At 58.0% G+C, this 20,654-nt stretch overlaps 1 long non-coding RNA gene and 1 other non-coding gene across 2 annotated transcripts; one reads left to right on the top strand and one right to left on the bottom strand.

The window, feature by feature from the left end:
• Window positions 1-2,244: 2,244 nt before the first annotated feature.
• Window positions 2,245-8,555, top strand: LOC112666257 (uncharacterized). Its single transcript, XR_004807402.2, has 2 exons — window positions 2,245-4,560; window positions 7,659-8,555. It is a non-coding gene; the product is annotated as an uncharacterized LOC112666257 (long non-coding RNA).
• Window positions 2,600-2,706, bottom strand: LOC112667003 (U6 spliceosomal RNA). The gene has a single exon (XR_003140999.2). It is a non-coding gene; the product is annotated as a U6 spliceosomal RNA (small nuclear RNA).
• Window positions 8,556-20,654: the final 12,099 nt, after the last annotated feature.

Below are 20,654 nucleotides of genomic sequence, written 5' to 3'. Positions count from 1 at the left end.
TAAAGACACTATCTGATGGGGCCAGAGATGAGTAAGGATAATGTGAGTCCCCCTTGTCCCCATGGTATAAGAAAAAAAGGAACCCATTTTTGGAAGGTTCTTCAATGTTCCTATCGGGTTCCGGAACACACAGTCCCCACAAATCATATCAGAGTCCCCGATGTAGATGGGCTATAGAATTTTGGGGCAAGGAAAAATGAAAACGCAGGATCTCTAGTTGAAAATTGGTAGGAATTTAGGAATTTCAAGATGTTGACAACAGAGCATTAGACCGAGAGCAGGGCCTGTCCTTCTAGTGCCCGGTCCTTTGGGACAGCAGGAGCCGCACGCCAGACGCTCTTTCACCTGGGAAGCCACCCGCGTCTGAGCCTGAGCTAGGGAGGCAGTTCCCAGTATTCAGGCATTTGGGGCCACGCACTCTCATTTTTAGCAGACCCCAGGCTTGGTGGGCAGGGGCGGAGCTGGACTCAGGAGCCCCCGCCGTCCAGTGGGGTCAGGGCCGGGCCCTTCAGCGGGCACAGAGGCCCAGCATTGTGTGCGTGAATAAAATCAAGCAACCGAGCTGTGTGTGTTTTTACCACATGCCAGGCTCTGCTTTAAGGATTTTAGCCTTAGGTAATAGAGCCGTTTGAAGATGAGGACATCAAGGCACCATGAGGCGAAGTGACCTGGCCAAAATCACACAGCTTGAAGGTGGCAGGGCCCGGGTGTAAAGTCAGGTAGTTGGGCCTTGCCCCACGATGTGACACTGCCCCTCCAGGTGGGGCATGAAGGCAGACACGGTGGGATAGACCGGAGGTGGCCGGGAGGCCTGAGGAAGCAGGCCCCTGAGTTCCAGACGGAGAGGTTGGCATTTTACACGGAGGGCACCGGGGAGCCTTGGGAGGTTTCAGAGCAGCGTCTCTCCGTCAGCCTCTGCGCTCTTGACCGTTCTGGCCTGGCTCATTCCCTGCGAGGGCCCGCCCCGGGCACCGTGGGGAGCTCGAGCAGCATCTCCAGCCCCCCCGCCTGCTCGGTGCCAGGAGCACTCCCTGCCCAGGCTTGACAAGCAGCAGCGTGTGCAGACTCCGCCGAGTGTCCCGGGTGGGGGGGGGGGGCGCGAATCGTCCCCAGCTGAGAAGCTCTAAGCACAGAGAGTCGGCCAGGTAGAAGCCTGGTTGTCGGAATGGAGAAAGGCAAGGTGGGAGGCTGGGAGGTGGGGTGGACAGGGTCGGCCTGGGCTGGGCCCCTGGCAGGAGCGGAGGGTGGGGGGCCAGGCGGGGAGCAGGCCGCAGTCCCAGACCAACAGTCCCGACTCTATAATTAATTGGGGTGGGTGGTGGGGCTTTCGAGGATCTCGCGGTGGGGAGGTGCCACTGCGCACCCCTCGGCTCCCACCGTCCCCGACTCTAGGCCACATCCTGGGGTCTCTGCTGCCCGCTTGCCCAGGTATCTCAGGGCTGCACACGGGAGCAGGTGGGGGCAGGGACCTGGCTCGTGGACGTGGCCTCTGAGACCAGAGCACCTGGCAGGCTGCTGCTTACGGATGCGCGGGGCCCCGTGGGCAGAGCCCGGCACCGCCTGGGCGTGATGGATGCGCTGCCGGCCTTAATCACAGGTTGGGGAGGAGACGGGTGACCACCCAGCCGAGCGGCGGGTGGGGGCACAGCGGTCCGGCTCCGGGTCTGAGCCTCTGGGGCGGTGTGAGAGTCCTACCCTGGCCCTCACACCCCCGGCCCGCCCCAGAAGGGAGCCGCGGCTCATGCCCTCCCGCGGGGAATACCTGCCGCACCTACTCAGTGTCAGGTGGGATTCTAGGAGGAGGTTTATGGCGCTGACGGGGGCGGCTGAAAATCCCTCCGCTTGCAGAGCCAATGGGCTTTAAAAAGTTGACTTAAATCCTGTCTTTCCTGGGGCCACAGCCCTCCCTGAGGTGAAAGCCCAGGTCCTCCCTGGGGCCCCCGAGGCCCTGCTGGAGCTCGCCATCCCCTCCCTGTCCTCCCCTCCTCTTCCCTCACCCTTGCTCCCTCTGCTACAGCCAATGGGGCCTCCTTACTGTTCCTCCGACACACCAGGCCCTGGTCCACGCCCCAGGGCCTTTGCATGGGCTACTTCTGCTCCAATAGGCATCCGCCAAATGCCATCTTGACTAATTCTTTCCTTTCTTTCCAGGCTTGGCTTAAAGGTCACCTTCTCAACGAGGCCTCATTGTGACTTCTCTATTTAATTCTGGCAGGGCCGGGACTAGGGTAAGTGCACTTTTGAGTGAGGCACTTTCTTCAGGCATCAAGTTTTTTTTTTTTTTTTAAGATTTTATTTATATATTTATGAGAGACACAGAGAGAGGCAGAGCCACAGGCGGAGGGAGAAGCAGGCTCCCTACGGGGAGCCCGATGCGGGACTTGATCCCGGGACCCCAGGGTCACACCCTGGGCCGAAGGCAGGCGCTCAACTGCCGAGCCCCCCGGGTGCCTCAATAGCTATGACTTTATCGTGAGATTCTCATAGATGGGAAACTAAATAAATAGAATAGTTGTTCTGTCCATTTCATTATACCATGCGTTTCAATTGCCTGTTTAGTGAAAAATGAAGAAATCTGTAATTTTTGGCTTACATTTTTAAAAACATGGAACATTTCATGAATTTGTGTGACTTCCTTGTGCAGAGACCATGTGAATCTCTTCTGTATCGTTCCAATTTCAGCATATGTGCTGTTGAAGAGAGCACCCTCATGTTCTTTCAGTGAGACCCAAAGTCCTCCTCGTGGTCCCCAAGGCCCCACACCACCACCCAGTCCCCTCTCTGTACCCCCTCCTCTATCTGTCCCCCTTGCTCACCCTGCTCCAGCCACAAGGGGCCCCCTCGCTGTTCCTCCAACACACCAGGCCCAGTCCTGCCCCAGGGCCTTTGCATGGGCTGTGCCTGCAGCCTGGGAGGCGCTTCCTGTGGAAATCACCTGGCCCATCCCTCACTTCCTGCAGGTCTCGGCTCAGGTGACATCACTTCCTCCCATAGGCTACCTTGGGCCTCCCTAAACTAGCCCGATATCCATTTGTTCCCTTTCTCTACCTTAAAGGAACATCTCTGTCTTTATATTTTCCTGTGTGTGTTTATTGTCTCCACTAGAATAACGTCAGCTGCACGTCAGCTGCACGAGGCAGGGATTCAGGCTTTTTTATTCCCTGCACAGAGCTTGTCACACACAGTAGGTGCTCAGTTGACCAGGCTCGCTGTGAAGATCACCTTTCTCAGGACGAGGCCACCCAGCAAAGCAGTCCCAGGGCCTCCCAAAGCAAAGCACCCCAGCGGGGCCCTAATAAACAATAAGCACTCACTTCTCACAGTTCCCAGGCCGGAAGGTCCAAGATCCAGATGCCGGTGGTGGTGGCGGCGGCGGATGAGGTCTGCCTCAGTCTGTCCCTGGCTGGGCCCGGACTCCGCCGCCTGGGGCCGCATGCTCACGGCCTCTCCTCCACGGGTGTGCACACGTGGCCAGGCCGCCGCTGCCACCAGTGCTATCGGGTCACAGGATTGGGGCCCCACCCGGTGACCTTCACTACCCCCTACAAGCCCCATCTCCAGATGCAACCCCGCTGGGGGCAGGACCTCTCCGTCGGAATCTGGGGGGCACAACGCACCCCCGGTATAGTTCTACGGGGCTTGTCCTGGAGAAGGACCAGTAGGTGCCGCACGTGGTGCCCGCCTTGTGTGCCAGCCCGAGCCCCCAGGGGCGGACTAGGGCCTGGCACCCCGCTGGGCGAGGGAGGTGGAGGCAGGCACTTATCGGATCATTCCCCCCAGGGCAATTCTGCCTCCAGGGGACGTTGGGCAGCGTGTGGGGACATCTGTGGCTGTCACAGCAGGACGGTGCTCCAGCGTGGGCATGGGCGGGGCCAGAGAGGCCGCTCAGCCCCGGGGGCTCCCCAGAGCGCCCCAGCCCCGTGTCAGCTGCGCGGCCTGGGGGCTCCTGGCTGCTCTAACGAGAGCCAAATGGCAAATTGAGAGGAGGGAGGGGAGCTTCTTTCCAGGCAGGTTTATAACAATGGAACTGACCTTGGCTGAGGGCCGGAGGCTGGTGGGGAGGGCTTCCCCCAGTGAAGGATGTGGGGGGTTACCTAGGTGACCAGTGGTCGGTGCCAAGGCCCGGAGGCAGAGGGTGGGGCTGGGGCGGGTAAGGCGGGGAGGAAACGGCCACCCAGGGGCTCAGCCTTCATTTGGACACCACTGGGGAGCCATGGAAGGTTTTTGGGCATCACAAGAGGGCAGCACGGTCCCACTTCGCTTCCAAACCTCAGTCGGGCTGCTTCCAGGAGAGTAGGACGCAGGGTGGCACCATAACTTCTGTGGGTCTGGGCTTCCACGAAAACCATTGAAGATACTGTTTCCTTTTTTTTTTTTTTTTTAATATTTTATTTATTTATTCCTGAGAGACATAGAAGAGGCAGAGACATAGGCAGGCCCTACAAGGAACCTAATGTGGGACTCGATCCCAGCACCCTGGGATCATGCCCTGAGCTGAAGGCAGACGCTCAACTGCTGAGGCCCCCAGGCGCCCCGAAGATGCCGTTTCCTGATGGATTGGTATGTACACGCAGGTGTAATCCGGGGGGTGCGTGAGGCTATATTCATGATCGTTGTACTCACTGTTTGCCTCTGATGCTGGAGGAGATGGAGACACTTTCCCGGGCCCCTCCACTCTCATGAGCGCTGGGCGCTGCCTGGCAGACGTGTGGGTTGGGCAGGAACAGTGCCCCGAGAGCAGAGAGGAGCTGGGCCCGGCGAAGGCCTGGCGTGGACGTGGACGGGAAGGGCCTGGGGTTGATGGAGATTTAGTGTGGGCAGCAGTGGGTGCGGATGGGGTGGCAGGGCCGCCAGCCTGGGAGATGGGGCTGGGGACACTTGCAAGCCCCTTGAGAACTCTGTGCAATGTCCTCAGAAACGTCCAGGAGGAGGGGCGCCTCAGTGGCTCAGTCGTTTAGACGTCCGACTGCCGATCTCCTCAGGGTCTCCATCGCAGGGTCGTGAGTTCAGGCCCCCGCGTTGGGCTCTGTGCTGGGCCTGGGGCCTACTTTAAAAAAAAAAAAAAAAAAAAAAGAGTCAAGGAGGGGAAAATCAGATACACAGGACTTCATGAGAATTAAAAAGTTTTGTGCATCAATCAGAGGACGCCAGCAAGAGAATGAAAAGACAACTCCCAGAATGGGAGACAATCGTTGCAAATCCCGACAAGACTCCGTTGTCCCGAATATAGAAACAGCAACAGCGAACAAACCAGCCAAGGCAGGAATGGGCAGAGGACCTGGACAGGCGCTCCTGCAAAGACGACATACAGATGGCCGAGAGGGCGCACCTCCTGGCCGTCGGGGCAGGTGTCAAACCTCCGTGAGACGCCACTCCATGCCCACCAGGGTGGTTGTGATTTAAAAAAAAAAAAAAAAGGAAACACCCTGTGTTGCTGAGGACATGGAGACCTTGGAGCCCTGGTGCGCGGCCCAGGAGGTGGGGGGGAGGTGACGGGGCGGGGGGGGGGGTGGCGGCCTTGGGGGAGACGGTCCTGCGGTTCCTTACAAACTTAAACACGGAGTCACCGTCTGACCCGGCGAGTCCACTCCTGGGTGTTGCCCCCAGGGATTTGAAAGTGGGGACTCAGCAGACCCTCATATACCCGTGTTGATAGCAGAATTATTTACAATGGCCCGAAGTAGAAACAACTATCCACGAACAGATGATTGGATGAGCAGAAATTTACCATTTCAACCATTAAAATTTTTTTGAAAGATTTTAATTCATTAATTAATTTAAAGATTTTACTTATTTATTCCTGGGAGACACAGAGAGAGGCAGAGACACACGCAGAGGGAGAAGCAGGCTCCCTGCGGGGAGCCCGAGGTGGGCTCAACTATTTTTTAAAAGTAATCTTTATTCTATGCTCAGATGGGGTCCTAACTCCCAACCCTGAGATCAAGAGTCACATGTTTTACCAACTGAGCTGGCTAGGCGCCCCCCGACGGTCTCTAGGTGCACAGCTCAGGGCACCGAAACACACCCACCCCCACCACCGTCTCCAGAACCTTCTATCTCCCCACATGGAGACCCGGTCCCCAGGTAGCACTGACCCCCACCCCCGCCCACCCCTGGCTCCCACCACCTCCTCTCTGTCTCTGTGGATGGGCCTCCTCTGGGGACCTCCTGAGAGTGGGGTCCTGCGGGAGGCGTCCTTCTGGGTCTGGGTCCCCTCCCTGAGCCTGGTGTCCTCGGGGTCCCTTCCTTCTGGTTGTCAGTACATTCACTGAGTTGTGCAACCATCACCACTAATTCCAGAACATTCCATCACCTTCAAAGAATCTCTTTCCCCCAGAGTAGTCACCTCCTCTTCCCCTCCCCAGCCCCCGGCCCCTCTGAGCCCCCTCCCCATCCATGGAGGAGCCCATCCTGGACGTGTCACACTCGCGGACTCACACCCCATGGGGCCTCCTGTGTCTGGCTCCCTCCCTGAGCGTCGGGGACTCGGGGTCTGACCCTGGGGTAGCGTGTGGGCTCCTCACTCCTGCTCGCGGCCCAGAGACCTTCCGGTGCATGGCGGATGCCTCGTGCACATCCGTCCATCCGTGGATGGACACGTGGAGGCTGCTGTGAATCCTCTGCTGTGAACACGCGTCGTGGGACACATGTTCCTCTTCTCCGACACCGGGAGAGGACTTGCCGGGTCACAGGGCCGCTCCGTGGGCCAGCGTTTGAGGAACCACCACGCCACCTTCCACCGCAGCCACCCCCTTTGTTCCCCCAGCCCCGTGGGTGCCCCGACTTCTCCCGGCCTCACTGGGCGCCGTGGGCCCCTCCGCTTCGGCTGTCCCACGGTGGAACCTGCAGCAGAGCAGCTCCTGCTTCCCAGCCTGGCGACAGATGGGGGGGCAGCAGGTGACAGTCATGACGATGGGGTGGGACAGGGTGGCGTGGGGCGCCCCACCCGCGGGGAGCCGCCCTCGTCTTCTGCGCATGCTCTTTCACTGCCTGCTAACCCACTTTGCAGATGCACGCAGTAGAGGCTCAGGGAGAGTGTGGCCTGGCCGGCGGCCTCCCAGCCTTGGGGGATGGGAGGAGCCCCCCCCCCCCAAGCCTCTACACCTGCTGCCACCAGCCAGGCTGCGCGTGACCATGCCGGGCTGTGTTTTCGTGCACTTGCTCTTCCCCGGGAGCTTGTGGCCGCACCCTGGGGAGCCAGGCGTTGGCAGGGCCTTGAGCTGCTGTTGGGGTGCTTCAGGGCCTTAGAAAGGTGTCTGGGCATTTCCCTGGGGCTGTAGGGTAATTAGGCACCACGATTAGCAGGCTGCTGCGGGGGGCGGGGGGCTTGTCTCTGGGGAGCAGGGAGCAGGAGGTGTGGCCGCCCACCTGCCGTGCCCTCCAGAGGCCCTAAGGGCCACGTGCCAGCTGCGCCTCGGTGACTGGCGGGCTGTGCGGCTCTGGGTGAGGGTCTGTCCCTCTCTGGGCGTCTTTCTCATCCCTCTGGTGGAGGAGACGACGGTGCATCTCCCGCGGTGCAGGACCCGTGGCCCAGAGGCCCCCCAAACAACACAAACGCCCCCTGCGTCGGGAGTGGCCAAGGCCCACCAAGCTCCCGCACGTCCCCACTGCTGTTCCCAGCGCTTGGGGTGGGCACAACGTCCTCTCCTGTTTTACAGCTGAGGAAACCGAGACCCAGAAGCACAGAGGATTTGAGCCCCGGGCCCAGGAGCACACGGCGGGTGCAGAGAAGAGCCAGGATTTGGGCCCCAGCCACCCCGCCTGCACCACCATTTGCACGAGTGGCTGCGTGAAGAATCATGTCCCCCGCCATTGGCTTCCGTGGAAGCCCTGACCCCCAGCGGGGTCCGTATTTGGAGGTTGGACCTTAGGTGCTGCGGGTTAGGTGAGGGCATGAGGCTGGGCCCCCGTCCCCGGAGAGGGGATTAGTGCCCTGGGAAGGGGATGAGGGACCCCTGCATGTGAGCCCCCAGTGAGAAGGCGACTGGCGTCACCCAGACCGAGAGCCCGCACCGGGCGCCCAAGCAAAGTCAGACGGCAGGTCATCGAATGTCCTCCCCAGAATAGCCCCAGGAAGATGCGGTTGCAGTAGAGGAGACCCAGAGGCTCAGAGAGGGCAGGACGCCTCTGTGAGGTCACACAGCAAGGAACCGACGGAGGGGAGGTTCCCACTCCAGTCTGCCCCGTGCCCTTCTCAGCCCCATCGCCCCCGCCTCGCCCCAGCCCGCCCTGACCTTCCCCAGGACCCAGCAGACCGCTCTAGCGAGGCAGCTTGGCATCACAGTTAATAGACTGATGTGGGTTGAAATCCTCACTCTGGCATTGTTTTTTCTTCCTTTTCTATTTTTAAAAAATATTTTATTGGGATCCCTGGGTGGCGCAGCAGTTTAGTGCCTGCCTTTGGCCCAGGGCGCGATCCTGGAGACCCGGGATCGAATCCCACGTCGGGCTCCCGGTGCATGGAGCCTGCTTCTCCCTCTGCCTGTGTCTCTGCCTCTCTCTCTCTCTCTCTCTCTGTGACTATCATAAATAAATTAAAAAAAACAAAACAAAAACCTACATTGCTTACCTCAATTGATGCAGAAAACACGTGATAAAAAAATTAAATCTCTAAAAAAATATTTTATTTATTTATTTATGAGAGAGAGAGGCAGAGACACAGGCAGAGGGAGAAGCAGGCTCCATGCTGGGAGCCCAATGCGGGACTTGAACCCAGGACCCCAGGATCACACCCTGGGCTGCAGGCGGCGCTAAACCGCTGGGCCCCTGGGCTGCCCTCTTCCTTTTCTTTTAAAAGATTTTATTTTTAAGTCATCTCTGCACCTAACGTGGAGTTCGAATGCACAACCTCGAGATCAAAAGCTGCTCGCTCTTCCGACCCAGCCCCAGGGTGTTCTACTTGCCGAGCGATGGGCCTATGTCTTCTTCTCTGTGGAACGGGAGCCGCACAAGTTCCAGAAAGTTGTGGGATGGAAGGCAATTAAGGCCTGATTGGGACGCCTGGGTGGCTCAGTGGTTGAGCGTCTGCCTTGGGCTCAGGGTGTGACCCCGGGGTCCCGGGATCGAGTCCCCATCGGGCTCCCTGCATGGAGCCTGCTTCTCCCTCTGCCTCTCCCTCTGCCTCTCTCTGTGTGTCTCTCATGAATAAATAAATAAAATTAAAAAAAAAAAACCAAAACACCGTCCTAAATACACACGTGTCTGCCAACCTGGGGACACAACGGCCTCCATCACACACTCTGTCTCAGGCCCCCCCGCCCACAGATGAGCGTGCCTGTGCACACTGGGCTGTCCACTTGGGTCACTGCAGGGCACTCGTGGCTCTTAGAGCTTTGGTGTAAATGAATTGCAATGACAAGAAATTAAAAATTCAGTGCCTCAGTTGCCCTGGTCCTATCTCGAGGGCTCGCCCCACAGCCCGGGGCTAGAATATTCCAATCTCGGATGAAAGAGGTGGGGACCCTCCCGGAGGTCAGGCAGTCAGAGCGCGTTCCATGACCGTCCACACGGGGGCGGCGTGTCACAGGGACGGGAGCCCCAGGCCGCCGCAGAGCACGGCCAGCCTCCCGGGCTTGCACACCCAGGTCCGGGCTCTGGGATGGACTTGGCACAGCCACCGTGGGGCCTGGCCCAGGGTCCTTCCCTGTGCCCTTGGACGTTCTCTGGGTGGGCGCTGTGGCGGGGGGGCTGAGCAGCCTCCCCCAACCCCTATGCCAGGAGCACCCAGGCCTGACGACCCCCTATGTTCCCAGACGTGGCCCAGCGTCCCCTGGGGGCAGAATCAGAGTCGTCTGGAGGCCTCCAGCCTCGATGTCTCTTGGCAGAATCACCCTCAGCTGAGAACCACCGTCCTCGTGAATCTACTCCTCACACGCACCAGGGTTAAGTTATGAAGAAAGAAGCAGCGGGGAGCCTTCAAGCCCTTTCCCAGGGCGACAGACATGTCCACCCAGTGACAAACGTGTGTCCCTTTACCTACGTGCACTGGCTCAGGGCGCATGTTTGCAGCACCCGTGACCCCGGTAAACTTGCACAAGGGGCCTCTTGCCCTGGCAAAGCACGAGGCGCGGTGCTGGTTTCTATTCTATGTCATTTCATTTCATTTCTTTTCTTTTTTTTTTATATTTATTTATTTATGAGAGAGAGAGAGAGAGAGGCAGAGACCCAGGAGGAGGGAGAAGCAGGCTCCATGCTGGGGGCCCGACACGGGACTCGATGCCAGGACCCCGAGGTCACACCCTGGGCCGAAGGCAGACGCTCAACCACTGAGCCACCCGGGAATCCCTATTCTATGTCATTTCTTTTTTCTTTTTCTTTTTTTAATTTATTTATGATAGTCACAGAGAGAGAGAGAGAGGCAGAGACACAGGCAGAGGGAGAAGCAGGCTCCATGAACCGGGAGCCAGACAAGGGATTCGATCCTGGGTCTCCAGGATCGTGCCCTGGGCCAAAGGCAGGCGCCAAACCGCTGCACCACCCAGGGATCCCTTTTTTAAATCTTTTTAAAAAAATTTATTTACCTATGTCATTTCAAAGAAATATGTGGGTCCTGGCTTACTACCCTGATCCCGTGACCGACAGATTGACCAAAACGATGGTTCAGTGTACGGTGTGTGTGGGGGGGACCCGAACCCGGAGCCCAGCCCCTGAAGCCCTCCGGCGACAGGAGAGGCCACGGCGGTGGGTCACCGCGTGGAGGATGCTCGGCGGCTGCTGCACGCATGACGCGGAGCAGAGGAAGCCAGACGCGAAGGCGCGTGGCAGCCCCACGGCACATACGTGAGGTTCAAGAGCAAAAGCCAGACTGACCCAGCTAACCCCGGGACGAGGAGCTCTTCTCCACAGAGATCTCCTCATGTCCAAGAAGCACGGGAAGGATGCTCACCGCCAGGGAAAGGCAAACCAAAACCGCAGTGAGATTCCCCCTCATACCCACTAGGACGCTAGAGGGATGATGATAATAATAATAAAAATCATCATCATCATTATCGTCATACTTAGAAAGGAACAAGTGTCGGTGGGTGGTGGGAATGGAAAACCACGCGGCTGAGGAAGACAGTCTGCTGGTTCCTCCAAAGATTAAACACGGAGTGACCATCTGACCCCGATAGACTCCACGTATCTATCTACCCACAAGAACTGAGAACAGGGACTTGAGACCTATTTGCACACCTGTGTTCACAGCAGCCTGAGTCACAGCAGCCAGGAGGTGGAAACACCCAAGTGTCCATCCTGCGGATGAAGGACATGCACAGCGCGGCCTGTGCACACCTGGAATCCGAGCCAGCCTTGGAAAGGAAGGGACCCCGACACCTGCCCCCACGTGGACGGACCCAAGGACACCGGGGCTCAGGGAGGGGACCCAGACTCAGAAGGACGCCTCCCGCAGGACCCCACTCCCAGGGGGTCCCCAGAGGAGGCCCGTCCACAGAGAGGAGGTGGTGGGAGCGGGGCTGGGGCAGGGGGCAAAGGGTCAGTGCTTCCTGGGGACGGGGTCTCAGTGTGGGGAGATGGAAGGTTCTGGAGACGGTGATGGAGGTGGGTGCGTGGCGGGGTGAGGGTGCTCTGTGCCCTGAGCTGTGCGCTCAGACACGGTTAAAGTGGTAAGTTTTAGGTTATGTCCACTTTCCTACAACTTAAAAGTGTTAAGAAAAAAAAATATAACAAAGAGAAAGCCCAAACCTGCTGGGGTGGGGCAAACAGCTGCGCAGGACAGGGCTGGGCTGGAGGGAGGGGCCGGGGTGGGGTGCAGGCCGGGCAAGGACTTTGCCTGGGCTTCTGGCTGCCAGATGGACTAGGGGACGCCCAGGTAAATGAGCAAGGATATCCTGACACGACACAACATTTATCTGAAGTTGCCGTTCGAGGGGCGCTGAGTGATTTTATTTGCTAAATCCAGGGGCACCCCAGGCCGCCTGCGCGCACCCTGCTGGGGCCCCTTGAGGCCTTGCTATGGGGTGGGGGTGGGGGTGAGGGGGTCAGCAGGGGTCCATGCGGCAGGGTTGCCAGTGGGGTGTGCTCCCGGGAGGCACCGGGGTCTCCCCGCCCACGTGGCTCTTATCTGTGTGCGCCCCCGCCCGCCCCTGCGGAACTTAGTGACTTTATGGCTGGACACAGATAAGGGAGTCCTAAGGGAAGAGTTTCAAAGAAAGCTCGGGACCGAGAGCCTTTGCAGGCACGCCCTGCAGAGCTTCCGTGCAGGCCAGCTGGCTGGGAAGGATGCTGGGCCGCGCCCAACTCTGCCTCAGTTTCCCTCCTTGCCTTCTGCTCAGGGCGTGACCCTGAGGTCCTGGGATCGAGTCCCGCACCGGGCTCCCCGCAGGGAGCCTGCTTCTCCCTCTGCCTGAGTCTCCGCCTCTCTCTGGGTCTCTCAGGAATAAATACATAACATCCTCAAAGCCCCCGCATGTAATGTAGGTTGTAGGTCTTGAACCCGCGGCCCCCAGCGCAGGCGTCCGCCACCAATGAAGCTTGTCCCAGCGCAGCCCTTTCCCGCTCAGACAGGTCCCTGGCTCCTGGAGCTTAGGAACACCAGCCGGCACTGGGTGCTTGGGGTCCGTTGCACCCAGCAAAGCAACGCCACAAAAAGCACAAACATGCAAACCTTGTGGCACTCGAGACAGCTTGGAAGGGACGCTGGAAAGCACAAGGCGGGAGCGTTGCCTTTCTCCACGTCGGCTGGGCACGTGCACCTGGGGCTCACGCTTCCGCCCGCTGCGCGTGTCCGCTAGTGACTGAGAAAGCCCCCGCATAGTGATTTTAGGGCTGCGGCCCAGGGTGCATGAGCAGTGAGTTCGCGAGTTCGGGGTATGGGGTAAGACGGTTCACCTCCGGGTGGCTTGGCATCAGGGCCTCGGGAGAGACACCCCGGTGCCCTGAGCACACTCAGCCCCGGATGTTGGGCTCTACGTCCCACCCTCCTACAGAAGGAGCCTGGATGCATCCTCTATCTCTCTCTTTTTTTAAATTTTATTTGTTTATTCATGAGAGACACACACAGGCAGAGGGAGAAGCAGGCTCCCTGCGAGGAGCCCGAGGTGGGACTCGATCCTGGCACCCCGGGGTCACAACCTGAGCTGAAGGGAGGTGTTCAACTGCTGAGCCACCCAGGTCCCCCCTCCCCTTTTTTAAGACAAAGTCTTGGCTCAGTTACTTGTTTGAGGTCTCAGTACAGCTGGAATTTGTAAAATGCAAGACCTCAATCAGGCACTCCTCCCTCCCCCCTCCCTTCCTCCCTCCCCCCTCCCTTCCTCTCTCCCTCCTTTCTCCCTTCCTCCCCCCTTTCCTTCTTCCCTTCCTCCTTCCCTCCTTCCTCCCTCCCCTCCCTCCCTCCCCCCCTTCCTCCCCTCCTTCCTCCCCCCCTTCCTCCCCCTCCCCTTCTTTCCTTCCTTCCCCCCTTCCTCATTCCCTTCCCATTTTTTTTTAAATGAAGGACATTTTTAAAAAATTTTTTTTATTTATTTATGATAGTCACAGAGAGAGAGAGAGAGAGGCAGAGACATAGGCAGAGACATAGGCAGAGGGAGAGGGAGAAGCAGGCTTCATGCGCCGGGAGCCCGACGTGGGATTCGATCCCGGGTCTCCAGGATCGCGCCCTGGGCCAAAGGCAGGCGCTAAACCGCTGTGCCACCCAGGGATCCCCTCCCTTCCCATTTAGATGCCCCTTTCTGTGAGCAGCCGCATGGTGGGCGCATCCTGAGACCTGGCCGTTTGGAGAAGACAGAACTAGGCATGGGTGCTTTCAACTCGAAGAGGTAGAAGAGGGGAGAAACCCCAGGGAAGGAGTGAGGCAGCTGTCAGAAGGAGACTGGCAGCGATTATGCAGAGGTGGGTACATTTAAGCTGGGGTTTTGAAGGTTAACTAGAAGTTCACCACTTCCAGCTGTTGAGAAACCCGTCGTCTGAGGGAGGGGGCCAGTCACAGGTGCTCCAAGCCCTGCAGGGTAGGGGCTGGAGCAGAGGGCGGGACTTGGGGCTGGGATCCTCAGGAGTGGGAGGTGGGTTCTGTGTGTAGGGGGTAGACAGGGAAGGCTTCCTGGAGAAGGTGTCGGAAAGGAGGTATGGGAAACTGCAAAGCAGAGAGGGTGAGGAGGATGTTCCCGGCAGGTGGCATGGCATCTGAGGCTGCGCCGAGGGTTTGCAGGGACTGCAGCAAGCTCAGTCTCGCTGAGAGGAACGGGGCTAGGAGGGGAGCTTCTGGGGACGCTGGGGTGGTAACACGCTCGGGAGCCCGGCTGGTTGTGCAGGGCTGAGGTGGACAGAGGGTCCGAGGCTTGGGGAGCCTGTGGGGAGAGGATGAGGTTCCTGCCACGCCTTGGAGCTGAGGGTTTGAAGGTTGAGTAGGAGTTTGCTAGGCTGGGTCCTTGCGCAGCCTCTGAACTAGGGAGGAAGTTTGCATGGAGGGATCCGGGGACTGAGAAGGGACGCAGGTGGGGGCCTGGGGGGGCAGGGCTGTGCTTGGAAGAGTCAGGAGCCTCATCCCTTCCTTCAGGGCCTCCTTCCTGAGACCTGGCCCTGAGCGGAGAGCTGGGGACACGAAGATGACAAAGCTCCGGTTTCTGTCCTCGGGGAATCCACTGGGGAGCGGGCCCGGAAGGTTCCCCAGGAGGCGGACTGAGGGAGGAGGGGTCAGCGTGAAGCAGGTCCTGAGTGGCCGGCTGTACCTGGCGTAATGAGTGGGGACAATCGCTATTATTATTGTTGTTGTTGTAACAGAAACCAACACTCGTAGCCTGTGCACTGTGGACCAGGCCTCGTTTTAAGTCCTTTGTGTGAATTAAACCTCCCGAGGTAGGTACGGGTTAGATCTGTCTTAGAAAAAAAGGAAATGGGGAAAGATTGAGTCCCTGTCTCAGGGTGATGGCTCGAGGTCAAGGAGCTGGGCTGTGGCCCGTGGGCCATTCCTGAGGAGTCCGCTTCCTGCCAGTCCCCAGCCTCCACCTGGTCCAGCCTCATCTTCACCCGCCCCTGCCACGCGGTGGCCACTGTCCTGTCCCACGCTCCGCCCCCCTGGCCTCCCCAGAGCAGCGGCCACCAGAGGGCGCCCGTGATCACCCGAGTCCCGCCCTCCTCTGCCCACAGCCCTCCAGGGCTCCCACTTCCCTGGGTAAAAGCCAAGTCCTCCTGGAGGCCCCCCAAGACCCTGCAGGACCTGCCCCTTCCCCTCTCTTCCCTCCCCTCCTTGCAGTCCGCTCCAGCCACAAGGGCCCCCGCACCGTTCCTCCAAGCACGCCAGGCTCTGTCCTGCCCCAGGGCCTTTGCTCTGGCTCTCTCTGCTAGCTGGAATGCTCTTCTCAGAGACACGCTTGTGCCTTGCTCGCTTCCTCAGAGAATCCTTCCCTAATCCCTGTATCTCAAGTCCCACTCCCTCCGGAAGTCCCCTACTGTGCTTATTTTTTTTCTTTAGCAGGTACTCCTAACATCAATATGCAGTTGAGTCTTGAACAATGAGGGGGTTAGAGAGGCTGACCCCACACACAGTGAAAAATCTACACATAACTTTTTATTCTATTTTATTTTTAAGATTATTGATTTATTTATTCATGAGAGATGCAGAGAGAGTGGCAGGGACACAGGCAGAGGGAGAAGCAGGCTCCCTGTGGGGACCCCGATGTGGGACTCGATCCCGGGACCCCGGGGTCATGCCCTGAGCTGAAGGCAGATGCTCAACCACTGAGCCACTCAGGTGCCCCTAAAATTCACCATTTTAAATGTACAACTCAGTGGTTTTTAGTATATTTACTATGTTGTGCTGCCATGACCACTAATTCTAGAATATTCTATCATCTGAAAAAGAAACCCATCCCTATCAACCGTCACGCCCCCATTCCCTGGCCCCCATGAGCGGCCTACCAGTCCCAGGGCAGCGTGTGTGGACGCCTCGGGGCTGTTGGCCGAGGGCCGTGTCCACGCGTGGGGGACCCGTAGAATTTATACGCTCATCCTTCGATGGCGCCTCGGGTGTCCCTATCTCTTGGCTGTTGTGAGTAACATTACAGGGAACACGTGTGAACACGATTCTGTTTGTACAACTGTTTTGGATTCTTTTGCGTGAATGCCTAGGACTGGAGTGGCCGGCGGGGGGAACCTGTACCTTTACCTTTCTGCACCACGACCCCATGGTTGCCCCCAGCGGCTTCGCCGTTTCCCATTCCCACCGGCGGCTGCGCAAGGACTCAGTTTCTCCACATCCTCGTCAGCACTCGCTACCATCTCTGCCTTTCGTGTGCTAGCTCTCCCGTGGGTGTGGATGGCATCTCACTGCATTTTGATTTGCCTTTCCCTGATAACTCACGATGTTGGGTATCTTTTTTTTTTTTGAATCACACAACCAGCATTTATTGAGCATCTACTGCGGGCAGGGCATCTTTTCACGTGTGTTTGTCGGTACGTGGCAATTCTTATCATCACGCCCCACCCCCCCGTGTTAAAGGAAGAAGCAGCAGCGGAGGCTCAGAGAGGGACAGCTACTCCTTGACAGTCACACAGCCTGCGGGGAGTGTGCGGGATGAGAAGGCCACTTCATGGGGCGCCTGGGGGGCTCAGTGGTCGGGCATCTGCCTTCAGCTCAGGGTGTGATCCCGGGTTCCGGGATCGAGTCCCACATGAGGCTCCCCGCGGGAAGCCTGCTTCTTCTTCTGCCTGGGTCTCTGCCTCGCTCTCTGTGTCTCTCATGAATAAATAAATAAAATCTTAAAAAAAAAAAGGCCCCTAAAGTGGGGCTGCCCTGACGGTCCTCGTGCAAATCTTCGTATGGACAAATGTTTTTGTTTCTGTTGGGTAGAGAGACCTAGGAACAAAGTGGTTAGATCCCTGGGTGGGTAAGTGTTTAACCTTTCCAGCCCCACCAGCCTTTCCAGCCACCCGCAGCCGAGAGGTCCAGTTGTCCCCTATTCCTGTCAGCACTTGGTACAGTGAGACTTTTTCGTCTTAGCCACGCTGGCAGGTGGCATCTCATGGTCCCCGAGTGCTCATGGGCCCTCTGTATGTCTTTCTTTGTTAAAGAGTGCAAACCCGTATTTGTGGAGCTGGGTGCCTACTATCGACCAGACCCAGGGGTGGGTGCTGGGAACAAATTCCAGACCCAGGGCCCCTCATCCTCTTGGATCGCACCGTCTTTGAAAAGAAAGAAAAAAAGAGGAAAAAGCCAACGGTGTCCGTGATCACAGGTTTGGGACAGTGCGGGGGGACACAGGGTAGGACGAGGGTGCAGGCCTCCCTCTGGTTCCTCCGACGCCAGGTGTCCACGTGATACCGGTGATTTCTTTAATGGAAAGTCAGCACCGAGCCCCGGAGAAGGTTGGGTCCTTGGGTGCTGTGATACCTGCCGTCCAATCCCCGGGCTGGCACCCTGACCCGGGGGGCCCCTCCAATCTGTCTGCCCCAGCCTGGGCCCCCTTACCTTTGTCCTGCTCCCCAGCCTCTGGACCCCTCATAAAATCGAACTCCTCAAGGCAGGGGAGGCCAACTCCCAAGGACAGAGGAGGCCCGGAGGCTGCAGGGAGCCAGGAAGACAGGGCTCCCAGCCTCGAGGTGTGGCCGCCGCGGACTTTGTCTCTCCAGGCCTCTGGGGCGTCTCGGTGCGGAAGCCAAAGTCAGGGTTTGGCACCTGCCCAGGCCCCTGGGGCCGGTTCACCCGCCATCTCTCATGGACCTCAGTTTCCCTATCTTACCCATCCGGGCCTTCCGGGTCCTCGCGGGGCTCCTGGCCCGTGGGAGGCACGTGACACATGGATGAGAAGGAGGCAACACCCCGTGGACCCGCTCCCTGCAGCTCCCCTCGCTCCCTCGCCCCCGGGGTCTGGGGCAGAGCTGCGGCGGGGCGGGGCGGGGCACAGGGACCCTCCTCCCTGCCCGGGGCTGCAGTCCCAACCCTGGCTGCTCCTGCCTCGGGGTCCTTTGAAACATGGAAGCATCTATTAAGCACCCACTGTATCCTTTACAAGCACCACCGCTTCAAATGTTTCTTGGTTTTGCAGCTTTATGAAAGTTTGACTGACATGCGACAAAACGCCCGTGTGTAAAATACCCAATTAGTGAAGTTTTGTCATAGGTCCTCCCTCCCTCCGCCCTCGTAGGCACGATCAAAGTGGTGAAAAACACGTGCATCACCCAGAAAGTTCCCTCGTGCCCCAGCCTGTCCCCACCCCCGTCCCTGGGCAATCAGAAGCCTGTTTTTAGCTACTGTGGGTTTCCGTAGTTGGCATTTCCCAGAATTTTACCTAATTTTATATAAATGGAATCACACAGGACATCCTCTTTCATGTCTGGCTTCTTTGACTTTACCCTCAGCAGAGGGCACCTGAGATTCACTCACGCTGGTGTGTGTGTTTTCCCCCTGTTTATGGCTGAAGAATGTTTCAGCGGATGTGAGCCACAGTCTGTTTATCCACTCACCTGTCTGTGGACCTTCGGGCCACTTCCACTTTGGGGATTTTTTTTTTGTAAGATTTGATTTATTTATTCACGAGAGACACAGAGAGCGGCAGAGACACAGGCAGGGGGAGAAGCAGGCTCCCTGCAGGGAGCCCCATGCGGGACTCGATCCCAGGACCCCAGGGTCATGCCTTGAGCCGAAGGCAGACGTCTGCTCAACTGCTGAGCCACCCAGGGATCCCCACTTTGGGGATATTGTGAGCGAAGTAGCTGCGAGGTTTTGTGGACAGGTGTTCTGTGTTCTGCGGCCGAGGGTCTTCGTTTCTCTTGGCTGTGTGCGCTAATCACCAGTGTCTCCACAGCAAGTCACCCCCACACCCGATGCTTGAGGACAAGGAACAGTCATTCCCCCACCCGGTGTCTGAGGCTCAGAACATTGAGCTGGCTGGTTCTGGCTCATGACACCAGGGCCGCATTGTCAGCATGGCTTCATCTGCAGGTGCCCCCCACCCCCCGGGGCCAGAGGAGCACTTCCACTGTGGCTCCTTTCTTGGGGCCGGCGGGAGCCTCTACCCTACCCTGTGTGGCTGCTCCTGCTCCTTTGGGAATCCAGAACTATTCTATCGCCACATCTTTGAAGTCACGTCTCCCATAGTCTATGTATCAGAAGTAAGTCCCTAAATTCAACTCACATCCTGGCTGGACACCAGGAGGCAGGTCTCTCTGGGTGTCATTCTAGAGGTCATCTGCCACCACCCCTTAGTATTTCTATATCGAGGCAAATATGAAGCTTCTACTATGTAATTTTTTTAAAAAAAATTTTTACTTATTTGAGAAACACAGGGAGCATGAGCGGGTGGGGGAGGCGAGGGGCAGGGAGCAGCAGAGGGAGAGGGAGAAGCGCACTCCCCGAGGAGCAGGGAGCCCGACTCAGGGATCCATCCCAGGACCCTGAGATCATGACCCCAGTGAGCCCCCCAGGCGCCCCTCTACTATGTACTTCACGAGCAATGTCCTCCCTGGCTATCACGACAGCTCTCTGAAGAAGAACTAATCTTATGCCCGCCTTGCAGATGGGGAAACAGGCCCAGAGGAGGTAAGTCGCCGGCCTACAGGCTGCACCAGAGTGAGCAGCAAAAGGGAGCTCCCTTGCTCAGGCTTGAGCCCTGCATGAGGAGCAGGCTGCAGGACCAAGGGGCAGGAGCACAGAACAGAAGACAGTACAGTGATTTCTTCTCGTCCAGAGAAAGGGAAGCAGCGTGCAAAACAGCTGGTTTCGTGGGTTTCGTAAACACGGAGGAGCACCCACTGTTTGCCAGGTGCCGTTTTAGAGCTGGGGATATCACAGAGAGCGAGGTGGACAAAGTTCCCTGCACACGTGGAACTTGCACACTGGGTGAGTGATTCCGTGTCACCATCCATCTAGCACCTGGCACGCGGGAGTGTCGCTGGAGAGGGGAAGAGGAGAGCCCCCGGGACCGAACCACGTTCAGTCGCTGCCCTCCTGGAGCTCTCAGGTCTGGTGGTCACTATGGAAGGCAAAGGATACCTGGAGCTTCCATCTGTTTGGGGCGGGGGGTCGGGGAGGAGAGCCCCTGGCTGTGTGTCCCGCTGAGGGGTGGATGGAAGCCCCAGAGATGAGAGCTCTGAGGAGCAAATCTTCCCACACACCCAATCAACTAATAAAAAGAGACTTTGACCCTCCCCTCACCTCATATCTCAAGATAGGTAAGAACAGCATGTCAAGGTTCAGCTCGGAAGGTGTGTGATGGGATCTGGGCACGGCCGGATGGGGCGAGGAGGTGCAGGGGTCCCACCGGGTCAGGGCTGGGAGAGGTGCCATAGCGGGAAACTGTGCCTCACCAAGCCTCAGTTTCCTTGTCTGTAAAATGGGTTTCCTGCTTTAGGAACACTTCAGGCTCTTTTATTCTTTTTCCATCATTCACAACACACTGAGCACCCTCTCTGCGCTCGAACCTTGTTCTGGGTCTCTTTCTGTAAGAGGCTGGATGGTCACTATCTTAGGGTTGTCGGAATGGCACAGCTGGGCGGGTGCGGGGTAAAGCAGCCCAGCTCCACGTGCAAGTGGAAGGGCTTGGCTGCGTCTCAATAAAATGAACCGGGTAGTAGGGTTGTTTTCAAGGGCTTAAAGCAGTCCTTGGTATAAAGTAAGGTGCCTCGGGCAGCCCCGGTGGCTCAGCGGTTTAGCGCCACCTTCGGCCCAGGGTGTGACCCTGGAGACCCGGGATCGAGTCCCACGTGGGGCTCCCTGCATGGAG

The sequence above is a fragment of the Canis lupus genome, chromosome 20 (assembly GCF_003254725.2).
Source record: "Canis lupus dingo isolate Sandy chromosome 20, ASM325472v2, whole genome shotgun sequence".
Taxonomy (NCBI): Eukaryota; Metazoa; Chordata; class Mammalia; order Carnivora; family Canidae; genus Canis; species Canis lupus.
The sequence above is the reverse complement of the archived record's forward strand: the minus strand, read 5'-3'. Positions and strand labels throughout refer to the sequence as shown.